Raw genomic sequence first — 26575 nt, 5'->3', positions numbered from 1 at the left:
CAATTTTCTCCTAGAAGGGATTGCCTCCTGAGTCAATAGAAATCTTTAGAGTTCTCATTCCATACTGATACCCTGCTTATTTTTAAAGGAAAAGAAGAACAGGAGTGAAGAGTGCAGGGTTGAAAGACTAGGTCCGTTTTTGCTTTGTTCACTAAACAAGACCTGCACTGTGATGCCACAGTTTCCTCTACCACAAGGCTGCTGCTTTGAGATTTTATCCTCTATAGGTAACACATACATACCATTAGCTCCAAAAGTTAAAGAAAGACCAACCAACAGAATCCTAACAAAATCAATCAAACCAAAAACCCTCAGTTGCTGTCATTTTTCTGTTTCTCATTTCATGTTTTGAAGCAATAACTGTCAATTCATCCCAGGCTGGGTATGAAGAAAAAACTTAGTAACAACTTTCATCTCAACACATGTTCATATGACTAGCTTAAAAGGGAAAAGACATTTCTGAGTTTTTATGCTTTCATGTCCCACACCTCGACAAAGTCAAAAAAATGGGTAGTCAAAAAAATGTGATTTATTGATTAATATGACAAAAAAGGGCACAAAAGAAACCTGTTTACTCTTGGTCTATAATTGTAACATAAATATGGTAGTTTGAATGTAATTGGCCCCAATAAGCTCACAGGGAGTGGCACTGTTAGGAGGTTTGACTTTGTTGAAGTAGAGATGGCATTGTTGGAGCAAGTGTGTCACTATGCTTAAGCTACACCTAGTTCAGTTCACTTCCTGTTGCCTGCTGATCAAGATGTTAAGACTCTCAGCTCCTCCTCCAGCACCATGTCTACCTGCACAGTGCCATATCCTGCGATGAGGGTAATGGACTAAAACGCTGAACTATAAGCCACCCAAATTAAATGTTTTTCTTTATAAGAGTTGCCATGGTATGGTGTCTCTTCAGAGCAATAGAAACCCTGAGACAATACCAACAGCATTTTTTATGTATAGTTCATGTTCAGTTCTAAATCCTAATGGTATTAAAGTTAAAATTATGACTGCAATATTTCTAACCAAAAGGTACTTCAAATTCAAGGTCCAGAATTCAAAGATTTGGTTACATTATTCTTAATGTATTAATATAATAAAACAGCAGTAATAATTTATGAGTAGCATACGGGTCTCTTACATTTTGCACAAATTTTTAATGTAATGCCATATATATCCTAATAATGCATAATGTAGGAAATTTTAATAAGTTACTAAAATCTCACTAAAAGCAGGGATAACCACTATTTTACAATCTCAATGCTAGTAAAGCTTTGACAAAGATTAATTCTGGGGTTTTAAACAACAAAAATTTTGGTTAAAAAACAAACTGTTAGTATTTGTATCAAAAAGTTAAAGATGTAACAAAATTACATGGGGTTCAAAGCCATAAACTGCAGTGTTCTATTTCACAATTTATAACAATATAGTAACCAACCCAACAGGAAATGAGATAAAGATTGAATAACATTCTTCTGAAAATAGAAAGTTATCCTTTTAACTCTGAGTCTGCAGGTAAGTAAACATTCTTCTGTGAAAAATCGGACAGTTTCAATAAAGGACAGTGCTCGCTACACCCTCATCAATGGTGGGAGAGGTTAGTGTGTGCTACAAGGTAAAGTGAAGCTGGGGAAACCTTAGAGGTTAAACTATGGCTCTAGAAATGAGAAATTACCTCTGAAAATGATCATTAATGAGTAAACACCCAGGATCTATTGTCCTCTTAACATACATATACCAAAATCCAAGAGTTGTGAGACTTCCTCAACCACAAACAACTTAGCTGCCAAAAGCAGTCAGTACTAAGGCAGAAAGAATGTTTTGGTTTACATTTAAAAACATTTAAGGTGATACACACACACACACAAAAAAAAAAACATTAAAAACTATATATAAGAGGAGTATCATGCCATATTTTGGTATTTATATACATTGCATAATGTTTACATCAAATTACACAGGAATTAATCTCATTTACAATATCTTTATGGTGAAAATTTTCAAGGTCCTTCCTTCCACTTTCTTGAAATGCACATCACCAACAGTCATGCCACTAGGCAATAGCACGATGACAGGCAATAAAGAATCTGAACTTGGGGTGTAGTGATATTTCATTTGTATTTTAAGAAATAAAGCTTACCTGAGGATCAGAAAAGTAAAACAGCAACACTGGCCAGCCTTACAGGCCAGGCAGCAGAGACACACACCTTTAATCCCAGTAGTCACACTAGCTTGTCATAGGATCCAGGTGGTAGTGGTATACACCCTTAATCCCAGAACTAGAGAGGATTATAAAACAGGAGGAGACAGCTCTTGGTCTGTCTCATTCTGAGATTCCTGAGGTAGGATCACCATTTCGGACTGAGGTAGAGGTAAGAGCCAATGGTTGGCTGTTTTGAGTTTTCTGACCTTCAGGTTGAACCCCAATTTCTGTCTCTGAGTTTTTATTAATCATGCTTCATCTGAATTTCATCTGTCTCACAAATACTTCAATTTAGCAGCACAGTTCCTTAAAAAATTCTGGATGGCCAAATATCAGTATGATTATCTTTTGTTCCAGTTTGCTTTCTGTTCCTGAAGTATTATACTCTGCTCAAAAGCAAGGGTTTATTTTTACCTTATACTTGCAGATCATAGACCTTACTCAAGGGAAAGTAGGCAGGAACTCCAGACAGAAACTGTGGGGCAGGAAATGAAGCAGACACCGCATACTGGCTTGCTCCTAGGCTCATGTTCAGCTACATTTCTTATACAGCCCAGGCACACCTACCTAGGAAAGGAGGTGGGCTGGACCCTCCTATATCAATTAATAATCAGAAAATGTCCCACAGACATGTTCATAGGCCAACCTGGAAAAAGCAATTCTTCAACGGGGATGGGGGGTTGGGGAGTGTTCCTGTTCCCAGCAGGTGTGTTAATCTGACAATCAAGGTTAGTCATCTTAAGCATAAATCCTGGTTTTATGGGTTATAATGCATTCAAGGCACTTTCCCCTGGATTCAATGATCCTAGAATATGAAATTCTGAATTCTTCTACAAGTGTTTTACAGCCTTTCTGTCTTCTGCCTCCTTTTCATACATTTCCTTACTGAACACTACTGCCTATGTGCCTGCCTGCATTCAGTAGTTTTCTTTACTCCTAAAAATCACTTGGAAACTAACTAGCAGGCATACTCTTATGAGGTACTGTGGCCTAATTATTTTCCTGAGCAGCAAATGAATAACAACCTCTACCACCAGGGCCTTGACATTTCTACTTTGGATGCCGAAAAAAAATTTTTTTATTAAAAAAAGAAGAAAGAAAGAAGAAAAGAAAGAAAGAGTTTATTTCCTAATTCTTAAAGATGCAGTCTTAAACGCCAGTGATTTTCCACCACATGGTGTGTATTTGGATGACTACATGGAAACACTGAATCTGAAATTGCCTAGGTTAGGGTCTGACCACAGAAGGTAATCTATAGATTCTAGGGATTCATATTTGGTCTCAAATATTTGCTTATATTTGAAGAAGTGATGTTATCTACAGTATCTGTGAAAACCAGAACAGTGACAAACTAAGATGAACTGGTGGATCATGTGGGAAGCACCAGTTTTATAACCACCAGCTTCCATTAGTAGAATAAGGTATATGACATGGTAAATGTCTACTTTCAAGTCTGTTACCCGATGTTCAGTTTAACAAATCCTCAAGGATGTGGTCCAGAAAATCAAAGAACAGAGAGAAGCCTTGATAATGTTCCCTTACAAGGTCATATTTTTAAATGGAGACAAATGCAAATGAAGCACATTCCACAGCATCACAGGTGTTTAACAATGGCTAGTGGCTGGATAAGTGTGCCTAGTGCTTGCATGCGAGCTTTAAAGGTGTATGTTGGAGGGGGGTGGCGACACGAAAACATGCCTCTGACTTTTTTTTTTTTTTTAAGGCTGAAGGTAAACCAAGAACTAGAAAGCAAGGGCCAACTCTCTGTCCACCTCTTTTCTGTCAACAGACAGGATAAGCCTCACTGCAGTGGACTGTAGATGACAACAACAGAATCCATACATAAATCTCACTCCGCCAGTTTCTTCCCATAAACACATCCTCCCAGTTTCTTGGAAAAAGGGTTTGTTTGGTTTGGGGGGGAGGGTGTCCAACATTTCTCCACAAACACATTATTCCCTGTTGAAGATAAATAGCCTGTTACATACTTTACTCTTTACTCTTCATTGAGCTTTCCTCCCAGCATGTGTGTCATATGCATTAATAAACTTTGTTTTTTTTTCTTTATAACAACTACCTCTTGTTGGAGAACCCATGGAAGTTAAACATGAAGACGTTTCTCCCGCAGGTGGGGAAATACACAAGATGACCTTTTCAACCCTTCCCCTTTCACATGCTGAGGAAGAAATGCAAAATCCACAGAATCCAAAGTTACTTGCTCAACTACACGAACAACTAGTTCTATTACTGATTCAGGATTTAGATAAAGAACACTTCAAGTGAGAAAAAAAGAACCCAAACTTCTAGTTTTAAGCAGGAAAATCAGTCCCATCAATAGTCCTCATCATTGTCACCATATCTATCACACACCCAGTTATAAAAACGAACTGGGGCGCCTTACTTTTAAAAAACTCACTTGAAAGATGAATCATGTAACATATGGGCACTGACACAGCTTGAGAACCCCACTTCAGTGAATGTGGAAGGATAGCAAACTAACTATAAAAGACCGATTTCAGCAATCTGTAGGAACGCAGGGACTCCGAAACAGTTGGATATAACCCTACTCAGAGAGCTAAAAAAACAGAATGGCTAGGAGAAGCAGGGTTGGGCCATTATCAAATTATTTTATTGTTAATAGGGGATGTTTTATCTTAAACCATGCGTTAACATGTATGGGAAATGGGATGTCAACATGTGTTTGGAAAAAGCTGCAAAAGTACTACTCACAAAGTGTGATCAGAGCCAAAATTAATCAATTAAACGTGTCTTTATTTAAATACTTCCTAATTAAGCAACCTTCTATTCACTACAGAATGATATAACACCATAAGATAAGCACACATATGACTTGTCTGTACATAATCCCTTCCTTTTAGAAAGGGGATTATCTATCCATTCCTCACTCCACCACAGAAAAAAATAAATCAAGATCTATGTATGTGGCTCAGTAATAAACATGCAGAGAAATTAAGAAAAGTCCTGTTTTTATTCCAACCCTCAAAAAATAGCTTCATAACAAATGAGGAAGCATTATGCATCACTCATGGTTAACATCATTACAGAATCCCAGCACTCGCCAACTAAATCATTTACTAATAACACATATCTAATGAAAGGCTAATATATAGAACACACACATAACTCCATAATAAAAGATATCAACCCAATTTAAAAAGAAATAGGGAAGAAGAATGCATTAGTTATTCATTTCACTGAAGAATATGTATGAATGGCCTCTAAGGACATACAGAGATGCTTAACACCATGATCATTAGAGACATGAAAATTAAATCACAAGAAGGGCTAGGGATGCAGCTTAGTCTGAAGAGGGCTTGCCCAGCAAGCACAAAGTCCTGGGTTCAATCTTCAGTACCATAAAAGTGGTCATGAACACATGTAATCCCAGCACCTGGGGGAGACAAAAATAACCACATAAACAGAATCCACACAATGGGATATCATTTTATATCCATTAGAATGGCTAAATAATAATAACAAACTATAGCAGTGGTTGTAAACATGTTCTTATAGCTGAGCCCTCAAACAGAAGCTCTCAAAAGCTGGTGATAGGAATGAAAAAAATACTTGCCAATTTAGAAGACAGCTTGGCAGTTTCAGAAAAAGTTAAGAATAAATGTACCACACAACCCAGCAATCACACCCTGGGCATATACCAAGAGAAATGAAAACACGTTCATATAAAGACTTTTATGAGAAAATTCACAGCAAGATTATTTAATAATTAAAAAAGCAAAAATCCATAGAAATAATCTAGATATCCATCAACCAATGAATGGATGAGCAAAATGTAATATATCTATAAGATGGACTACAACTCATCAATAAAAATGGAAAAACTACTAGCTACATGTTACAAATGAGTAAGTCATAAAAAACGCACCAAGTTAAAAAAAAAACACAAAGCCTGACTATTATATGATTCAATACTTATGTTCTGTTCAGAAAGGATAAAGGGAAAATTCCTGGAAAAGAATATAAAATAGTAGTTGCCTAATACTGGGGAATGGGAACTGGGACTAACTTGGGCATACGGAATCTTACCAAGATTTGGGCTAGGGGTGGGGAGCCTCCACTGGTAAAGGCAGTATGAGGACCAAGTCTGATCCCAAGAAGTGTACAAAGGCCAAGCATGATGGTGGGGACCTGTAATTCCAGGCTACAGAGATGGAAACAGGAGGATCACCAGGGCTCCCACGCCAATGAGAAATATCGCATCAAAGGATTACTGAGGATGACACATGATGGCCTCACATACATGGCCTCATGCCCATGCACGCACCCATACCAAGTACACACACACACACACACATACACACACGCATAAAAGAATCTTATCAAAGTTTGAAAACTATGTTTTAATATTGTATTATAGCAGTGATTACACAATTTAGGAGTTATTAAAAATCACATAAACCTTAAAGTGGATAAATTATTTAAATTATATCTCATAAAAGTACATGGATCAGAGATAAATTCATTCAAAAAGATAAGGACTAAAGACATAAATGGGAGAGAGAAATCATGAACTCTGGATTCTAAGACAAGAAAAAGAGCTATTAAAAACATTAAGAGACAACTGAGAAATATTCATTTGAACCAGAAACTAGACAGTATTATGGAAATATTACTGTCTTAGGCTTTACAATATGGTAGGTACGTAGAAGACTGCCTTTATGCTCAAATATGTAAGTAAAAGAGCACAGAGATTAATTTCTCCATCTACTTGGAAACAGGTAGTCAATTAATTAATCAATAAACAAGAATCCCTTAATTGCTGAAAGAAAAGCAAAGGTAGCAAAATGGAAATCAGGGCTGGCATGTAGCTCATCAATGGCATACCCAGCAGATGCATGAGGCCCTGGGTTCAATCCCCAGCACCAAACTGAATAAATAGATGGAGGAACGAAAAAACTAAAAAAATGATAATGAGTGGATGGTGAATACAGGTGTGGGTTTGTACATATCCAATGTACTGCTCTTCTAACTTTTCTGTAGGTCTGAAAGCTTCAAAACAAAAACATTCCAAATGGAACTCTCATTTGTTGAATTTATATTAACTTTACTTTTTAGTTTTTGGAGACAGGGCTAACTGTGTAGCTCAGGCTGGCTTCCAAATGACTTTCAGTCCTCTTGTCTTAGCATCTTGAGTGATGATGTTACAAACATGTGACCACACCCAGCTTCTCATTTAATCTCTACTGAATATTTAACATTTGTGTATTTGTGTGAGTGGTATGGTGTGTGTGCGTCTGTGTGTATGTGTGTGTGAGATAGGTGAGTGTGGACGCAAGTATACAACTGTGAGTGGGTGAAGGTCAGAGGACAACTTGTGGAAATCAATTCTCCCTTCCACCATGTGGGTTCTGCAGATGAAACTAAGGTCATTAGAGAGGTAGCAAGCATCTTTACACACTGAACCATATCGTTAGCCCTCACTCGATCTTTATATGGAAGAAATAGGAGATATAGATAGAACAGGTATAGTGGTGTGATCACACTTATCATTCCAGTACTACAGAGAAAGGTACTGTCTCAAAAAATAACATCATATACACGAAATTAGTTAAGTTTCATGGTTAAATATTTAACCATATTGCATACTGAGATGTATATAACATGAAACTACCATTTTTGGTTACTCTAGTCCTAATTTGGGCTTTGTGGATTTGTAGTCAATATTACTCTATTCACTTAAGAAACACAGCCAGTATTTCCTATGACTACTCTAATTCCTCACCTCAGACATTTTGTCTTGATATTTCCTACTGCACAAGTTCTAACAATGTATTTTAACAATTTAAAGTTTTAACAGTAGCACCAGAGAGATGGCTCAGCAGTTAAGAGCATCTGTTGCTTTTCCAAAGGACTGAGTTCCCAACACCCAGGTCAGGCAGCTCATAACCACCTGTATCTCAAGTTTCAGGGGATCCAACATCACTTTGGCCTCCTTGGGCACTCACATGCCAGATACACACACCAGATAAACACACAGATATAGACACACACACACATAATTTTAATAGTATGAAACTCATCAAAAATGCTAATGTAAAATATAAATCTTGTTAGTGAACTAAAAAGGAAATTTACTTAGAAGTTCAAAAAGTCACATTTATAATTCTTATAATAAAGCTTTCTCAGCATTTGATCTTAAACTAAGACAAGAAGGAAGAAAAGACATGATATGCTAAAATACAAATTACTTCACACATGGGACTGCTTAAAGTACCCTAACAGATGGAAAAAATGTAGAAATTATAATTACTACAATGGCTATAAACAAAAATATGGACAATAACAAGTGTTTATACAGATAGAATTAAAAAGTGGGAACACACTGCTAGTTCTTCTCTATCTTCCTACTACCCTAGGAGATACTTGTCCATTCCTCAAAATGTTCAAGGTAAGTCAGAAGATATAATTCAGTGTTAAGACACTAACACAAACCCTCAAGCAGAAGCACTCAAGAACCAATCAATTAGCGCAGCATATTCACACAACAGATCATTCAATTATACAAAATTGAAGTGTTCATATATGCTATGACACGTATGAAAACAGTATGTTAACCAAGGAAGTCAGATACAAAAGACCATCTATGGAATCCTAGAACATCCAGAATAGGCAATTTTGTAGAGACATGAATAACAGCAGCCACGAATATCCTGCAAGGCAGGAGAAATCTACAATGGCTTTCATCTTAAAAGGCAATAGAAGTGTTCTAGCAGTGGTAAAGGTAAACAAAAGTCTCTGACTATACCAAAAGTCACTGAACTATGAAATTTAAGAGGATGAATTTGTGGTAGATTAATTACATTTCAATAATGTTTTTAAAAAAGAATTAGCCTCTTTATTGAAGAAAAAGGAGACAACATTAAAGACAAGTCACAGAAAGCAAAGGAAATGACCAATAAATATACAAATTTCAAACAATTGTAACAAGATAAAAAGGCTTAAAAAATAAAAGAGGGACTGAATTTTCTGAACTGAGAGCAAGAACAAGAAGATAAGTTTTTCATTTATTTGGGACTAAGCAAACAACAAATAACAAAAGTAGCAAATAATAATAAAGTAAGGGGCATAGAGAATGATCGTATTGTAGCACACAGGCAGGAGATCAGGGAGACCTGAGAGACTAGTAGGGCTGTGGGAAAGGTACCAATTATCTAAGCACTAAGTGAGCAGGGCTGGTGGTGTCCCAGAAACCTAAAGACTCAGAAGACAGAGATTTTCTTTCCCAGACTGAATGCCTTTGGCAAAAAAGGTGAGTAGAGCCAAGTGAGGTGACACATTCCTGCAATCCTAGCATAATGGAGGCAGGGGAATTCAAACATTTCAGGCCAGATGTTCTTGGAAAAAAAGGGCCAGCCCACCCCTTTAAAAAAGGGGGGGGGGGAGGAAGGAGACAGAGTTCTCTGGATAGAAGGCAACGGAGAGGAAGATAAAAAGAAGGGAAAATTACTGCAAACTCTGTACTAGGACAGCAACATGTGCCAAGGAGTGAGATCTGAAATTCTCCAAAGTATGAAGTTCCCCAAATCCACAACCAAGTCAAAATCCCAGGCCAGTGAGGCAAGATGCCTATGCAGGAGAGCAGAAATGCACAGCAGGACACAGACCGAGATGTCTGGTAAGATGTTATCAACCTAGGACTACAAGAGATTATTAAAACCCTGACGCACAACTAAGACAGCAAGGATAAACAGGCCAGTGCAGGACATCAGGGACAAGCTCTGCAGCCTAAGGTCCACTCAGCACCCCTGGGAGAGGAAAGATTTTAATGGCAGACAATGGGATATGGACTGAGCACTCACACATGGTCCTACATAATCCAGAAATTATAGGAACCCATGTATTAACTGGGGTGTTCATCAGTGATAGAGCACCTGCCCAGCACATGCAAGGTCCTAGGTCTAATCCCCATCATCAAACAAACAAACAAAAAACATTATTCTTGTGAGACATAGTGGTATAAGCCTATAATCCCAGTATTTGTGAGGTGGTGGCAGAATCAGAAGCTCAAGGTCTTCCTTAGCTACACAGCAATTCAATGTGAGCTACATGAGAGCCTGTCCAAAAAAAAAAAAAAAAAAAAAAAAGATTATAGGAAACAGGAAATATGTTTTCTTTTAAAGACAGGGTTGGAAACATGTTTTCTATATGAATTACATAGCAGTGATATAAACACATTCTTTGGGCCTTTGGAGACTGAACATTGGTATGTACTGCATATTGTTATATGAACCAAATGTCTGCAGGATACCAGACCAACACGTGATTTCACATCAAGACATCATTCCACACACAGGACTAGGCTTGCATAAATAAACTGAAGAAAGGATAACCTCAAAGCCAGATAAGTCAGGCCCCTGGATAATCCAGTCTAGATCCACCGCAAAGCTGTGTACTCTCAGTTATCTCTGGTTACACGGACGGGATTACACATCAACTTCGCTACATGCCCTAGAGAACCAATGATGTGAGCCAGAGCCACAGCAGGAAAAGTGACCTGAATTCATCTGCAAAGCTCAGAAACCATTTCAGACTGAGAAATTCTATAAGAGATTCCCTCCATTTTTATATTTATGGCAGCTTCACTTAGGAGACTGTGAGAAGACATCAGTAAAGTCTGGAAGAACACCACAGAGAAGTTGGAAGAAAACAGGACTCAGGCACGAACTGGGAAACCACCAAGCATCTTCACTGCTCATCACTGTAGTCTGCCGATGCCCCCCCACCCCGAAACCCAACTTTTGCTCATCATTGTAGTCTGCTGCTCCCCCCAGGAAACTCAATTTTGAATGCCTCTCACCGTATCTGTCTCTAGTTAAGTCTCTCTTAAAGAGACAGCAGAGAACTGCAGTCTTTGAAAAATGCACACCCATACCTAATTAATATCCAGGTACAATGTATGCACCTGTAAAGTCACTTAGTATCGTTCTAAAAAGACCAGCTAAAGTAACTAGACAAGTTAAAACACACAGACACGGAGAAGAAGGGAGAGGAGTTGTATTTACAGATGATGTGACAGTATCTGGAAAGCCTAAGACAAAAAACAGTAGAAAGTAACTTAGTAAGAATTGGGCAAGATATCAGGAAAATGAGCAGAAATCAACAGTATTTATGTGTATAAATAATAATCAGTTTGAAGATTTACCTAAAAAGGATAAAATATGACTAAAATAAGAAACATACAAAAGTTGTATTAAATACACAAGTCAGTTCCTAAAGAAAAAATAAACTTTAGAAAATAAAAGTATTTTATGTTAATGTTAAAATGTCTCAATACCATCAAGAAGTCAACTGCTCCTAAGTAGATTCATAAATTTAATGCAATTCCAGTAAGAATAGCAACAGAGTCAGACAAATTGGTGTTAAGACTCACTGGGAGGGGCGGGGACCAACTAGAAGAGCAACAGAAACACTGAGGAGGAGCTGTGGCAATGGGGGCTAAGCAGCCAAGCAGTACACCAGATCTCAGTGTGATAGAAACCTCTGAGTGTTGGTACCGGCACAGCGCCAGAGAAGCCAACGAGATAAAACACAGACAGGGTGCTCTATATAAACCACTCCCAACTCACTTAGCAGTATTCAATGGGTATCACTATAGCTAGCTATCTGGCTATGTTAAAAATGACACAGAAATCTTATGGCTTAAATGACTACCATCACATTCTTTGTGCAAATGGGATTCTTATCTGTCTTTACACTGCATCTGGAAGTCAAGATCATTTCATAATCTTGTGTTTGACTGTCCATAATTACACTGTGAAACTCTGACACTTAGTTTCAAAACTGAATCAAACAAAGAATTGGAACTTTAAGTTAAGGAAATTGTGTATGTTGGATGTTCTGTCTCTTGTATCTAATACAGGACACTATGCAGCATTTTCAGAAAAGTATAAAATCTAATTTCTATATGATTTATTGCTATTTTTCAAAGTTTTTTTACATTTAAGAATATTTATTTAATGCCTTATATAGACTACTCTCTTGATTTTGAGGAAATAAACCCTAATATTTATGTATGATTAAATCAATGATGAAAATTCCTTTTTAAAATTTCTGCTGCTTTAAAAAAACTCACAGCTTTAATTTCATTGTCTCTCTGATAAGCAAATTTTTCTTTTTCTTTTCTTTTTTTAAAGATTTATTTATTTATTATGTGTACAGTATTCTCAGTATTCTGTCTGCATGTATGCCTGCAGGCCAGAAAAGGGCACCAGATTTCATTACAGATGGTTGTGATTCACCATGTGGTTGCTGGGAAATGAACTCAGGACCTTTGGAAGAGCAGGAAGTGCTCTTAACCGCTGAGCCATCTCTCCAGCCCAAGCAAATTTTTCTAAACACAGTAACAAAATAAGAAGGTGAGACACTAAAGAAAAGAAACAAAGAATAACTCTTCCTTATGGGGGCAAGAAAGGAGCTTTGCTATTTGGATCAACAGCCTCTCTCTTCTCATCTTTTAAACCAAGGGATGGACACATTCCCCAGACTAATTTCATTAAAAAACAGTATTTTTTAAAGTACATTCTTGCAGGGGGAAAAAACAATCAAAACCACATGAACAGAATTCTGCAACCCTTTTTTTTTTCTTTCCCAAACAGCCATGGCACGCATCTCAAACAGGTGCTGCAAAAATAGAAAGTCATCAACTTTCCCCCTTGGCACGCAGAGACGGTATGTAGGGGTACATTGTGTTTGCAAGCACCCCAGAAATAAAGATGCCAGCAGTTCCCACCTGAAGCTCCTTGGCTAGGGTCATTGGTGATTCCAGGTCACACTTCATGGCTAAGAGTGGTAAGAGCAGATCTGCTTTCTGGAAGCTCAGCTCAGTCACAATCACCTTTCCTGTGACTTCTAGGATTAGGTGCATGTTCAGTGCTCTTAGAAATGGTTACTGTACTTTCAAATCCTCTACTACACACTACCTTGTGAGCTGGGCCTCTGGCCAAATAAATTCACTTAGCATGGGGAAGCCCACCCATCTTGCAGAAATATAATCAGTAGACTAGTATTACAATCCTCTTGCCACAGTGCTTGAGAGGCAATCAATACATGAGAACTATTAATGTCAAGACGGTTGTTGAATTAAAGGGAAACCTAACTTCTCTACAGGATAAGAAACCAAAGGCTTCCCTCTCCCTAATCTAAGAACTAAAATGTCTCTGGAAACTTACTGACTCCTACCATTTCAACATCATAATCTCTTTCCTAGTTAACATTCACAGCTTCTTATCCCAGTATTTGTAGAATGACTGCCCTTCTCACTCATTTATGAAAGAATACAAGAACCTATTATCTGGCAGACCCATATATAAGAAGCGATCCTGGCACATTTACTTGTGCTCTGTAGAAACAGTGCCTAGGAAAGCCAGTGCAGGGTCATATGTACGAGGAGAAAACACCAGCACTTTGTCCGTATTCTGACAACCCTAAACTGAGAATAATGCAACCATCTGTAGGCCAAAACACTCCCTTAAAAGCGGTGAGCAAGATTCTTTCCTATAATTAATCTCCCCCACCCTGAAAACCCCAGGGGAAAAGAGTTGTAATGAAATACTGCTTCAAAATAAATGTTGCACACAACTGCACACTCAGCAGAGGATCTCGGTACAAAAGCAAGAAAGGCCTGCTGGTAAAAGATGACAAGGTCACAACGGGGTGTCAGAAGACTTCAAAAGGAGCCACTCTGAGCATCCTGCTCGGCAGCGTGTTTCCAAGCAGCACCAACTCTTAACTTCCTCTTTTTGATTAAGACTGGGTATGGTTATCAACTCCAAGCATACACTTGCTGCCAGGAAATCTCCTCCTTCTAACTCTGGATATGCTCTAGAAGTAATCACATAACAATGAAATAGAAATTATTATATCGTCTAATCATAGTCCCTAAGTATTTTTAACTTCTTGAAGAAGGGGGATGTGAAAAGCAAATTCTTCCTGAGCTGCTCTTCAATCTTAGTGGAGAACAAAAAGGTTTGGTTTTTCGAGACAGGGTTTCTCTGTAGCTTTCGGAGCCTGTCCTGGAACTAGCTCTTGTAGACCAGGCTGGTCTCGAACTCACAGAGATCCGCCTGCCTCTGTCTCCCTAGTGCTGGGATTAAAGGCGTGCGCCACCACCGTCCGGCTAAAATTTTTATGCTACAAGAATCTCAAAGGAACAAAACTCCTCTAACCAAATTGTTTGAGAGCTTGCTAGAGACTGAATCTAATACCCTTTGTAGGGGACTACTGTCATTGAGCTACATACACCCCAGCCAAAAGCAATTGCTTCTGGAAAGTGACTATGAGATCAACTGCACACTCAGCCATCAAGTGAAGACGAGTGGGGGATTCCAAGTACTCCACATGCAAACAGGAGGGAAGACAACACAGCTCCTACTCCGAAAAAAGCTAAGGTGGAAGAATACCTTAAGGGTCACAAGAGACGTTTACAAGAATATTGTATCAACAGATCCAAAATACATAAGCCAATGATACTCTAGACGTATTAACAAATGTAAACCAAAAGGGATGCCCTCTACGTTGTGAGGAATGGATCAGTTACCCAATTTTGAGAATGGGATTAAAGCTGTAATTTATTTACAGGAAAAGAATTAAAAAGAATTTAAAAAGAACTAAAGGTTCTCCCAGCACACAAACCCAAACTGTAGATTGGCTGCTTTCCAGCTTGACAGGTAGGGCGTGGCACCAGAGTTCTCACAGGAGCGCAAAGATACTTGGATGAGCTCTCACAAATCTGGACACTCTGGTTTCCAAGCAAAGGCCAGTTAATTCCTTAATTTCCCCCTAAATCCACCTCAAGTCACCACGCCCGTTCACTCAAGCACACATATACCCAGTTAGTGCACACACATTTGATCTTCTACTCCCGGGCATCTTTCAGGAACCAAGCGCGGAAGACCCCCCCCCCCCACCATCACACAATACCCACATTCCCTTCCTCTCCTAGAGGTTAAACCAGTACAAGAGCCCACGAGTATTCAGCTGGACGCGGAGCGTTTAAAGACTTGAGTCTGATAAAGCCATTCCTTTAAGTGGCACCAAACCCTGGCGGAGAGGCTTGAGGAGCAGCTGCTCTGTTTCGGCCAGGAGTGGATTGAAAGCGAGGGAGGACCGGGTGGAGTGCAGCGCAGGGACAGCGGCGGCCCCGGGTCGCGGGCACCGCCCGGGCGCGGCCCTGGGAGGCACCGGAGTGATGCAGGTGACCTTCCGGAGAGACCGCCCGCTCTCGGGGCGCAAACGGGTTCGAGCCCGGGCGGCTGGAGGGCCGTGCAATCACGGCGGCCGCGGGCCTGGCCCGTCGGACACACCCCCGCCGCGGCCCGGCCTCCCCGGCCGGCGGACGCTCACCTGCACCGCGAGCCGCTCGCCCCGCGGGCTCTCGGGCTTCGGCTGCGCCGATCGGACCGCGCTCGGCTCTGTGCTCGGAGTTCCGCGCACGGCGCGGCAGGAGTCGGGAGGGCGGCGGCGGCCTGGGCGGCGGCGGAGGAGGACTCCGGCGCTCCGCTCTGGGGAGACCCACCCTCCTCCCGGCTGCTCTGCAGCAGCCGCCCCAGATCACTTCCGGGGCGCGGGGGAGCGGGGCGGGGCGCCCCCTGGCACTTCCTGTCGCGGGGCCGGAAAGACCATGGCGGCTGCGAACAAAGGGTCTGCGGCGCGGGCGAGGCGCAGTGCGCTAACGGCCTGGCGGCCTCACGGTGACTCTCTCCGCCTGCGAGGCGCGATCACCTCCCAACGCCTGGCCGGGGTTCCGGTGCCGGGGCGTCTTCTTCTTCTTCTCAGAACACTGGGGCCTCCTTGGGAAGGAGAGGAGGGGGAAGGCTGCCATCTTGCTTCTGGGGGCTGCGGGGTTCCCTGGCAGGCGTTTTCCCTTCAGCCTGCGACGTGGCTTATCGCAGTTAAAATCTGGGGAGGTGGGTGGGTCGCCCTTCTTGGTTGGAGGATCTCGGTGGTTGCCCCGAAGAGCTGGCCTCTGCGGATGGACTTCTGGTTCCTTTTGGAAGAGGCTAAGGGCCCCTTCGACACTAGATATGGTGCCGAGATAAGTCGGTGGCCCAGTGACACACGGATTCTCTTTTATTTCAAGGAATGCCCACTCAGTGAAGTGAGCAGTCAAGAAAACAAATGGTTGGCCCTGTAGAGATGGATCAGCAGGTTAAGAGTACTGACTGCTCTTCCAGAGGACCCTAGTTGAATTCTCAGCACCCATGTGGCAGCTCACAGTTGTCTGTAACTCCAGTTCCTGGGGAATTCATAGCAAAACAATGCACATAAAAATAAATGTTAAAAAAGAATAATTTTGTTTGGAAGTGTGTATGGAGGGAAGAAGTGATGACTTTACTAACTGTAGTTTTAAATATAAGTAAGGCACCTTTTTTTCCAGTACAAAAAGAAAATGGTAAGAATGGATACAAACAAAGGGGGAATCCCACAGAACAGGGGGCAGACATGCACATTGGGAAGGTTGAGTAGCACTTGTCACCCTGGGTTGCTGAGGAAGACGAGGCTGCAGAAGGAGAACAGGAGTCAAATCATGAGTTGACTTCTGTGCTGCGTCTTCTAAATTCTGGGAGTAAGATGGCTAGATAGATTAAAATTGAAGCTGTTGGTTTATGAATGGAGGACTGATGCGGGGGCGGGGTCTGGGTTGGCGGAGTGGGGAGGTGGGAGTGGGGTGGGGGGTGAGCAGAAGGCAAGCAGAACCGAAGGGGAAAGGAGCTGGGATCTTTGTGGCAGTGGCAGTCAATGTCTGGAGGAGATGGTTTGAATGATGAAGCCATCCATATAAACTAAGGATTGTTTGCTGGGGCAGCTGGTGGGTAAGAGAATGGAAGTGACAATGAGAATGTTTTGTTTTGCCTTGGAACAGAGCCAGGATTTAAGTGTTCTCCCTACCCCTGCCCCGTGTGTGTGTGTGTGTGTGTGTGTGTGTGTGTGTGTGTGTGTGTGTGTGTTGGGGGGGTTGATGTTTGGAGACAGTATTATTTATCCCAGGCTGACTTCCACTTGGCCACTTAATTGACGATGCCCTTGAACTTCAGACCTAAACGCCACCTCCCAAGTGCTGGCCACACAGACTTGTTCTACCACATCTGGTTTGTGCTGGAGATGAAACCCTGGGTTTCATGCCCGCAAACACCAACAGCTATATCTCCATTGCATAAAGGTATACTTTACTAAAGAGGTAAAGAATGATGGACATAGGTTATGGGAGAAAAATTTCTTTAGTTTTAAGTAAGAGTGGTTTTATCTGAGCCCAGGGGTGGTGGCGCACACCTTTAATCTCAGCACTCAGGAGTCAGAGGCAGGCAGATCTCCGTGAGTTTGAGGCCAGCCTGTTCTACAAGAGCTAGTTCAGGACAGGCTCCAAAGCTACAGAGAAACCCTGTCTCAAAAAACAAAACACACACACAAAAAAAAAAAACAAGAGTGGTGTTATCTAATGGCAGTTGCTATATGATGGATTCAGAGTTCTAGAGGGACTGGAGGAACTCAAGTTAGAAATACCACGGATTTATATTACCACATTCAAGCAGATGCAGACTCACTTCATTGAGCACAGTTACAAAACCTTTTCTCTTTTCTGCCTTTACTTGAGAAATTTTTTAAATACTATATTAATGTATCTCACGATCCATATTCTAAATTTTTCTATAACCTAATGGTCTAATGACTGTAAAGGTCAGGTACACCAGAAACAGAAGGCAGTGCTAACCATCATATAGTCCTGCAAACTCAGATGAAGTGTTATCTGTGTACTTTTTAATAACAGCATGTACTAGCCACAGATCGAGTGTTGAGGACAGGGGCTTCACAAATAGCTGTGGCGTGGAGAACTAGAGTGAGCCGTAGAAACACCATCAAAGACAAACTGTCAGTCATGGCTTAGTTCACAGCTATGTCAGCCTATCTTCAGACGACAGAAATCGAACTTCATTTGAACAGGAGCTTCAGAAAGCCACAAGTAACAAAACATATCTAATAGCTATAGCAGCCAACCAAACACAAATTATAAGTTTTTACTTGTTATATGCCTGTAGAATAGTGTTTTATATCAGTTCCATCATCTCAGTGGGTGGACGCACCCCTCACGGTCCTGACTTCCTTGCTCATGTTCTCCCTCCTTCTACTCCTTATTTGGACCTTGGGAGCTCAGTCCAGTGCTTCAATGTGGGTCTCTGTCTCTATCTCCATCCATTGCCGGATGAAGGTTCTATGGTGATATGCAAGATATTCATCAGTGTGGCTATAGGATAAGGCCAGTACAGGCACCCTCTCCTCTGCTGCCCACGGAACTAGTTGGGAAAATCCCCGTGGACACCTGGGAACCTCTCTAGAGCCAAGACTCTAGCCAACCCTAAAATGGCTCTTATGGGAGCTCACCAAGGCCAGCTGGACTGGGACTGATGGAGCATGTGATCAAACAGGACTCTCTGAATGTGGCTGACAAGGAGGGCTGACTGAGAAGCCAAGGACAATGGCACCGAGTTTTGATTCTACTGCATGGACTGGCCTTGTGGGAGACTAGTCTGTTTGGATGCTAACCTTCCTAGACTTGGATGGAGGAGGGAGGACCTTGGACTTCCCACAGGGCAGGGAACCCTGACTGCTCTTAGGACTGGAGAGGGAGGGGAAGAGGGAGTGGGGGGAGTGGGAGGGAAATGGGAGGAGGGGAGGAAGTAGAAATTTTTAATGAATAAATTAATTTAAAAAACTAAAAAGAATTCATTTCTAGAAGGCAGAACAATTAAGGACTGGGACTTGGTCAGAGTATAGATTTGGAATAGGTCAGTGGAGGGTTATCAGATGGTCTATACACTGACCTAGAATAAAACTTTTTTAATCTTTTAAAAAAAAGAATAGTGTTTTATACATAATGATAGACCTGGTTACCTTTAGTTTTTAGATTACTTAAGTCTACTTTCTTAGATTTCTTAAAAGCACATTTACGTGTTTTAAACCATGTAAGTACGTGTAGCGGCTTTAGTTTGTAATCCTGTCATTTAGGAAGATGAGTCTGAAGGATTATGGCAAATTTGAGATCAGTTTAGGCTACATAGTGAGCCTTGTCTAAACAAAACAAAAACAAAGCAAAACCCCTCTATGAAGTGAGAATGAGAACAATTTGCTGGAGTCTTTTTTGTTATTGTTCCTCCTCTAATACCCCCAGTTTTGCAATTTGGAGACAGATTTTTATGTAACTAATCTTATAACTGTCTACATTACCAAAGATGACCTTGAGGCACTGGTTCTTCTGACTCCACCTCCCAAGTGCTGGGATCACTGTCATTTGTGACCCCACCTGCCTTGAATACTTCTTGTTGTTCATCATATGACCCTAGCAAAGTTACTTAACCTTTCTGTGCCTTAGTTTCTCTGTCTATAGAATAAAGGTAGTAGCTTTCTACTGGTCTGCTTTTCAGAGGCACTATAAGAAATAACAGTATTATAAGCTTTCTAAGAATTTAAACGAAAGGGCATCATAAGTAGGTATTACTAATTGAACTAGTATTAACTAGAACTCAGAGCATCACTATTGTCTAGTAGAACTCGGAACATTCAATACTAGATTTGCTTCTTGAGCAAATCAAAGAACATAAAAGATCTTTTCAAACGTGCTCAGATTTCCTCTTGAATTGCAAATTTGCTTCTGTTATTTATGAGCCAAATCTTATACATTAAGATACACGTAGTATAGTAATAACAAAGAAAGCTTTAATAAACAGTTCCTATGCTCATGGCTATTCATAGGTTATATATACTTTAGGGAAAAGTGCAAAGTAATTGTGATTTGTGTGAGGCATATCAGAACTCATGACTACTGTAGTTATCTGAGATTTTTGTGTTTAACATATTACTCGCATTTCTGTGGAATAATAGAAATTTACATTCACCTACATGCTTATCTGAAAATGTGAGCATTCCTGTGAACCTGACATCTGTATCACTGGTTAGACAAATGTATAGCAACAGGTAATGTCTCACGAGGATTGTTCAGGTTTTCTTATGAATGGAAGATATTAGAATCATAGCATCAATATTTCTTTAGGGAAATATTTATACATATAAACATTTAAATGTATTCTTGGCTAAATAATGCATATCTATAGACATGTTTATTATATACCAATTTATAAAAGTATGTGAAAAGATGCACTGGCTATACATCTTGAAACATCAATTAAAATCCCTAAGATGTGTTGGGGGCTAAATAGAAAAGCGGTTGGTTAGTAGTGTGTCACTACTGATGAAAAAAAAATCAGAGGATGTGTTTAAGTACTGTTACAGTTATGAGCATTTTAAGACACACAGCAAGTCAACATTTGTATTTCATTTTGTGTGCACAACAGTTTATAGATTTTTGGTTGTTCCAAGAAGTTGTCCCAGAGGTTTTAACAGCATGCCTAAGCACTCAAATCTTTACAGATTTCAAATAATAGAATCAGGCTTATCCTGTATTATGGTTGGTTTTAATGTCAACTTGCCACAAATTAGAATGACCTGAGCAGGAAGCATCACTTGAAGAAGTGTCCTGATTGCTTTGGCTGATATGGAAGGATCAACCCTGGTTGTGGGTGGTACCTTCTGGTTGCAGTCCAGGTCAAAGGTATGGCAGAAGGAAAATCAACTTGCATTTTTGTCATATGGCTTCCCTGTTGCTGAATTATTTGCCCTGTTGTTACTGTTGCAGATTCCTTCCCTGAGATCAGAACAAACATTTCCAAACTTTTGTCATTGATTAGGGATCAGGGGCTCTACAGGAATCTCCCATGCTACCAATGTCTAGAGAAAATGCCCCTGAGATTTTCAACTGCACTGTTCTTTCTCATACTTCCTACTATGTTAATCTGGATATGACAGCTATATCAGAACATTTCTATTACTTGAGTGTTTGTCTTATTATTGACTGCTTGCAGAATCTCTAAAATTCAGCAAAGCTTATATTTTTTAATTATATATTTATAGCTGTGTCTTTTCCAGCCTGAAAATGAGCACTTTTTTACTTATCTTTGTATTCTTCATGATATCATATATAAGTATTCAGAAAATATCTTTAATAATTAATAAAAAGCATGTTGTATTTACAATAGGTAAGAAAACCTAATTTTGCTTATGAAACTTTGAGAGGCATATGTATGTCTGTGCAGATTTCCTGCACATTGACATAAAACTTTTCCATTGCTGTGATAAAATACCATGGCCAAAAGTGTGGGGGTGTCTTAGTTACTATTCTATATTACACTTTCATATCACAGTTCATTATAGAGGAAGTCAGGGTAGGAACTCACAGCAGGAACTGAAGCAGAGGCCTTGGGATAATGGTGCTTATGGGCTTCCTTCGCATGGCTTGCTCAGCCTTCTTTCTTATATAGCTCCACATGAGCTGTCCAGGGGTGGTACCAGCCACAATGGGTTTGGCCCACCCACGTCAGTCATTAATGAAGAAAACACCACTCAGCCTTGCCCACAGACCATTCTGGTGAGGGCATCTTCTTAGTCATGGTTGCCTCTCCCTGGAGGACTAGCTTGTATCAAGTTGAGAAAAAACTAACCAGAACAGGGAGCTTGTTGTTTTATATTTTTTAGGTTAGTATGACCATTGCCCCAGTTTCCAGATTAACTTTGTTGGTATCATGCCACAGATATAGGGAAGCTGAAGTAGAAGCTGAGAATGGGTATCACTTGTATGTCAGCATGAACGTACCTATCTGTGCATAGGTTTTCTAAATGACCTCATTGATGTGGTTACAAAGAATGGCGTTCTGACAACTTGAGACCAATCCTCCATGTCTACGCTTGTGGATCACACATTTTCAGACTTTCTGTGAGGTTAGAGGAAGAGACTATTCAGTGATTACCAATGCAACCGCACACCAGAGTAACGGGAATTCAGGCTCCCCAATTCCTACCCTAAGCATAGTCAATTAAAACATGTGGGATAAACTATGAGGCATTTGTTCCCTCAGATTCTGATGAGTGGCCAGGTGTGGGAAGTTCTTGTTCTTACAATGTCTGAGATTGTACAGAACACTAAATAGAACCGACAACTGCCCCAAGTCTCACAAGTCTACCTTAAACTATTATCATTAGGCTGTTGTTGGCTTCTTAGTGACTATATGATATTGCAGGATGGAGAAGTGAGACAAAAATTTTTTCTCATTTTTTTTAAAATCAAATCTGCTGTGTAGTTTTAATATTTAATGTGATAACATCTGTAGAATTCCTGCTGGTGTGTGGTAAGGATGAGAAAGATGAACACATGTGGTTTCATTGTCTGGTTCTAATGGTTACCTTACTCTGGGTTAAATCAGGTAAAATCTCAGCAGATATTAACATTTTCTGTGTGGAAAAGCAGTCTAAATAAAGGTGGTAACAATCCTTATTTTGTTATGGAAGCCCTGATTCACGTAGCTGAAGATGTTTTCTATATTGATTATATTAATATGCTCGGATGTGAAATTTTTGAGATGATTATATGTGTCTGTGTACAGGTTCTCGTGGAGTCCAAAATGGTCTTGAACTCACTGTCCAAGGACAGCCTTGAAATTCCGGTTTTCCTTCTTCTAACTCCCTAGTACTGGTATTCCAGGCCTTCTTTGTCATAACTACTGTCACTTTTCTGATGTGTTACAAGAAATGTTACTAATATAAATTAATATAAAATAAAAATTTGGATCTAGAGTTGTGTAGTATTTTGTATTCATAAGATATAGGCAAGGTACATGAAGTATTTTACATTATTCTTTTATCATTGTATTCATTATTTAGAAGCCATTATCAGCTTGGAGTGATCTTTCAAATGAAATATTTCACTTAAATCATATAATAGATACACTTGATTCTGTTTAATTCCCTGAAAATTTCTTCAGTCTTTTAATATTGAATGTTTCATACTTGTTAGTAATAAAAATGTGGATTTTATCATTGGAAATGAATGAACCCAAATTAATGTGTTAAAGTGATCTTCAATGCATTTGACAAAGGAGGAAAATGAACTTTGGTCAGTGTCTGTGGAATATCAAAATTGAGATCCACTTTAGCTTATATTTAATGTTATGTTACTTTCCAGAGGTATTATCCCATCTCAGCATCAGTTTCTAGCTGCCCCTGTGTCCACAGATGGGTATGGATATATGCGTCAACAGAATACTTTCATATCTTCATGCAGAGTTCTAGTTTAATTTAAACGAACTTGTTAAAGTGAGCTATTTTATAAACAGATTGGGTTTTCCCAGAGAAGTACAGAAATAAGGACAGAGCAGAAGAGAAAGTATTTATAAAAACTGCATGGATCTAGCAGGCAGTGAATTAACCAGCAAGTACAGATCAGAGAAGCCAGAAGAAGCAAGTGCTGCTAGAGAGGAAGCAGGTATTCAAGCTCAGAGTTAAGGAAGGGGGATGAGGTCACCACTTACTGAAAACGTAATATATATTTCAGACCCTGAATAGGTACCCTAGAAATGAAGTCCCAAATGTTCTTAATGTGCAGGTGCTTGCGTCTTCACAGTAAAAACAGATAGTAGTAATAATTAGACACTTGAATGAATTCTGCTTTCTTTGTAACATTATTACATAGTTTATTATAAGAATTCACTGAAAAATTAAGGATGCATATTATTGAATATAGTAAAGTTAACTTATTGACCATATTCATTGTTTATGCCTTCTTTCTTTTTTATAGAAAGAGACCATTTTTCTTGCTTGCTTGTTTACATAATTTTTATTGATTCTTTAGGAATTTCACATCATGCACCCTAATCCCACTCATTTCCCAGTCCTTCCATATCTGCCCCCACCATTGTAACCTCATGCCACAAAAGAAAATTTTAAAAATGAAAAGAAAAACCATAAACAAACAGACAAACAAATCTCACTGATCCCTCCACACGTGAACTACTCGTCAGTTCCACTGTGCATGTACCATTCTGCTTCTCGGTCTATCCTGCCCCTCCATCAAATATCGGTTTATTGTAGTAGCCTTGGGAGCTAGTGTGTGTCACACACTATACGTTTTTGCTCGAACATCTTTCCTTGCAGAGGTTCACTGCAATGAGTTGTTGGTCTGGTTCGAGGCCTCTGGCTTTTGCTACACCACCAGTCTGGACCCTCACCAAGACTCCTTTCAGATATTTTGCTGTTGTCCTGAGTTATGGAGATCCCGCGGCTATGGTTCAACAGAGCTGGCTCCTTCCAGCTCCAGGAACTTATAGATTGGGTAACTGTTGGGCTGGGTCAACTCCAAGTCCTGAATCTGGGCCTGGGTGGCAGATGAGCTGGTAAGCCCACCTGCTCTCCCAAGCTGCCCAGGTGAGGGGCGGAGCCAGCTCTCCCATGCCCATGCCACTGGGGCCATCCATCTTGAGCTAGCCTGGTGAGGGACAGGGCCAGAGGAGGCCATTTTTCAATCACTGTTTTAGATTTCAGTTCCTCCTGCCTCTTTTAGAGACCTTCATAGTCGGCTGCTCCATTTTTCACTCTGCACCTTGCCATTCGAATTCTCATTTCTTTTTTTTTTTTTTTTTTTGTAAATCAATAAAAATGATTTAATTTAATTTACAATAATTAGTGAGGAAACAAGCCTAAGCTATTGACAGAGCTTTCATAACTGGTGTCTCCATGCCATTTTTTGTGATCCTAAAATAAAATTTCGCCTACAATATTGTAAAAAAATAAATGTAATAAAAAATAAAAACAAAGTTGATTATTATCTAGTTGGAGGAAACAGATCATGGGGACATACTTGAAGGGATATATGTTGTCATTTACACCATCTTGCTCATCCCTCCTGAGTCACCATGGATTATAACCTATGAAATAGTTATAAAATAAATATTACCACCCTGTAAAAATATCATATACAGTGTGCGCTTGATTTCTTAAAGAAGGATCCCCATTGTACTGTTTCTTTTATTCCCATGATGACATGTAATGGCAATCATTAAAGAATTAACAAATAGAGGCTTTCCTCACATATTGTCAGGGTTCCTCCTATATTTAATTTTCCTTATTCTGCCTTTTCTTGATTAACGATCTGGAGTGAACCACCTCATCTGAACCTTTCAACTGCAGGTACCTCTACATTTCATCTCATCAACTTGCTGCATCTCCTCCTTCCTGATAGCATTGTAAGCTAAGCATTAAATGGGATGTCTTTGGATTGGTGAGGTCAGTGCTAGAAACTCCCTCTATGCAATGAAACCCCAAACACAAACAAGATCAGTTCAATACATTCTAGGAAAGTCTGTAAGTTGGCATCAGATATTGGTAGGAACCACTATAAGTCTTAAATCCTCTTCTGGTCCAGAAATATGTAACATGCTAGATATTCTGAAAATAAAAGGTAGACCAATTTTTCCCCAGAACTGAGGACCAAACCCAAGGTCTTCTGCTTGCTATGCAAGCACTCTATGGCTGAGCTAAATCACAAACCCCTAACTTTTATAGACATATTTTAGAGAAAAGTAAGAAGGAAACAGAGGATTTAAGAATTCTCATTTCTTTGAGGCGCCCTCATCATGTGTCTCCTTTTAGCTTCTTCAAGTCACCATTTTTTCACTATAGAGAAACTTTGAAAATTGTCTGTGCTTGCAGCCTCCTCTTGCTCACCCCCCAGTTACTCTTCAGTCATGTTTATTCATGTTTATTCCAAACTGCCATGGAACTATCACTTGCTAGCTCTTAGTTCCCAGGATTCAGTGAATTACAGTTGCTGGTCATTCATTCCTTTCTTTTTGAAACAGCCTCTTCGGGCTTCTCTGATACCGGACCTTATACTCTATTTCACCTCCCCTTCCCCTTAGGTGTTTTTGCTTTTGCAGTTCTCAGGAAATCTGAGGGTGCTATGTATAGCTAGGCTATGCATTCTTCTTGAGTTAACCCATCTATGCTTATTTTTTATGTATTAAATTTTTTGTTCTTATTTTTGAGAATTTTATACATTTAAAATGCAATAAAATATATACCCCTTTCTCCAAATCCTTTCATATTCCCCCAGCATGCTCACTTCAAACACAATGTCTTTTTAAAAATTAAACCACTAAGTACAATTAGTATTGCTTCCACGCATTTGGGGGTGGAGTTGTCTACCAAAGCATAGGAATCCTATCTGTTGGTCATAATCTCCAAGACAGAAAGATTCTCTCTGCCCCAGAAACTATCAGCCATCAATAGCTCCTCAGGAATACATAGGGCTTGGAGATCATTTACTTCATCTAAACCAGAATTTTGGTTGGCTTGATCTTTTTTGTGAAAGTAACTACAGCTTCCATGATTGGTAAATGTGATAGCCACGTCATGTCTCCAGCTCTTACATTCTTTCTACCTCCTCTCCTGAAATGTTTTCTA

The 26575-nt window shown here is 40.0% G+C and overlaps 1 protein-coding gene across 1 annotated transcript in view; it reads right to left on the bottom strand.

Moving 5' to 3' along the window:
• The window catches only part of Rala (RAS like proto-oncogene A), a 47891-nt gene extending 32145 nt beyond the window's left edge, over window positions 1-15746 (bottom strand). The window contains exon 1 of the mRNA XM_050142341.1: window positions 15581-15746. The gene's annotated coding sequence lies outside the window, so the exon portion shown is untranslated. The remainder of the gene's footprint in view (window positions 1-15580) is intronic.
• Window positions 15747-26575: the final 10829 nt, after the last annotated feature.

The sequence above is a fragment of the Alexandromys fortis genome, unplaced genomic scaffold, assembly GCF_014885135.2.
Source record: "Alexandromys fortis isolate MF-2015 unplaced genomic scaffold, M_Fortis_MF-2015_v1.1 scaffold_5, whole genome shotgun sequence".
NCBI classification, from domain to species: domain Eukaryota; kingdom Metazoa; phylum Chordata; class Mammalia; order Rodentia; family Cricetidae; genus Alexandromys; species Alexandromys fortis.
The sequence above is the reverse complement of the archived record's forward strand: the minus strand, read 5'-3'. Positions and strand labels throughout refer to the sequence as shown.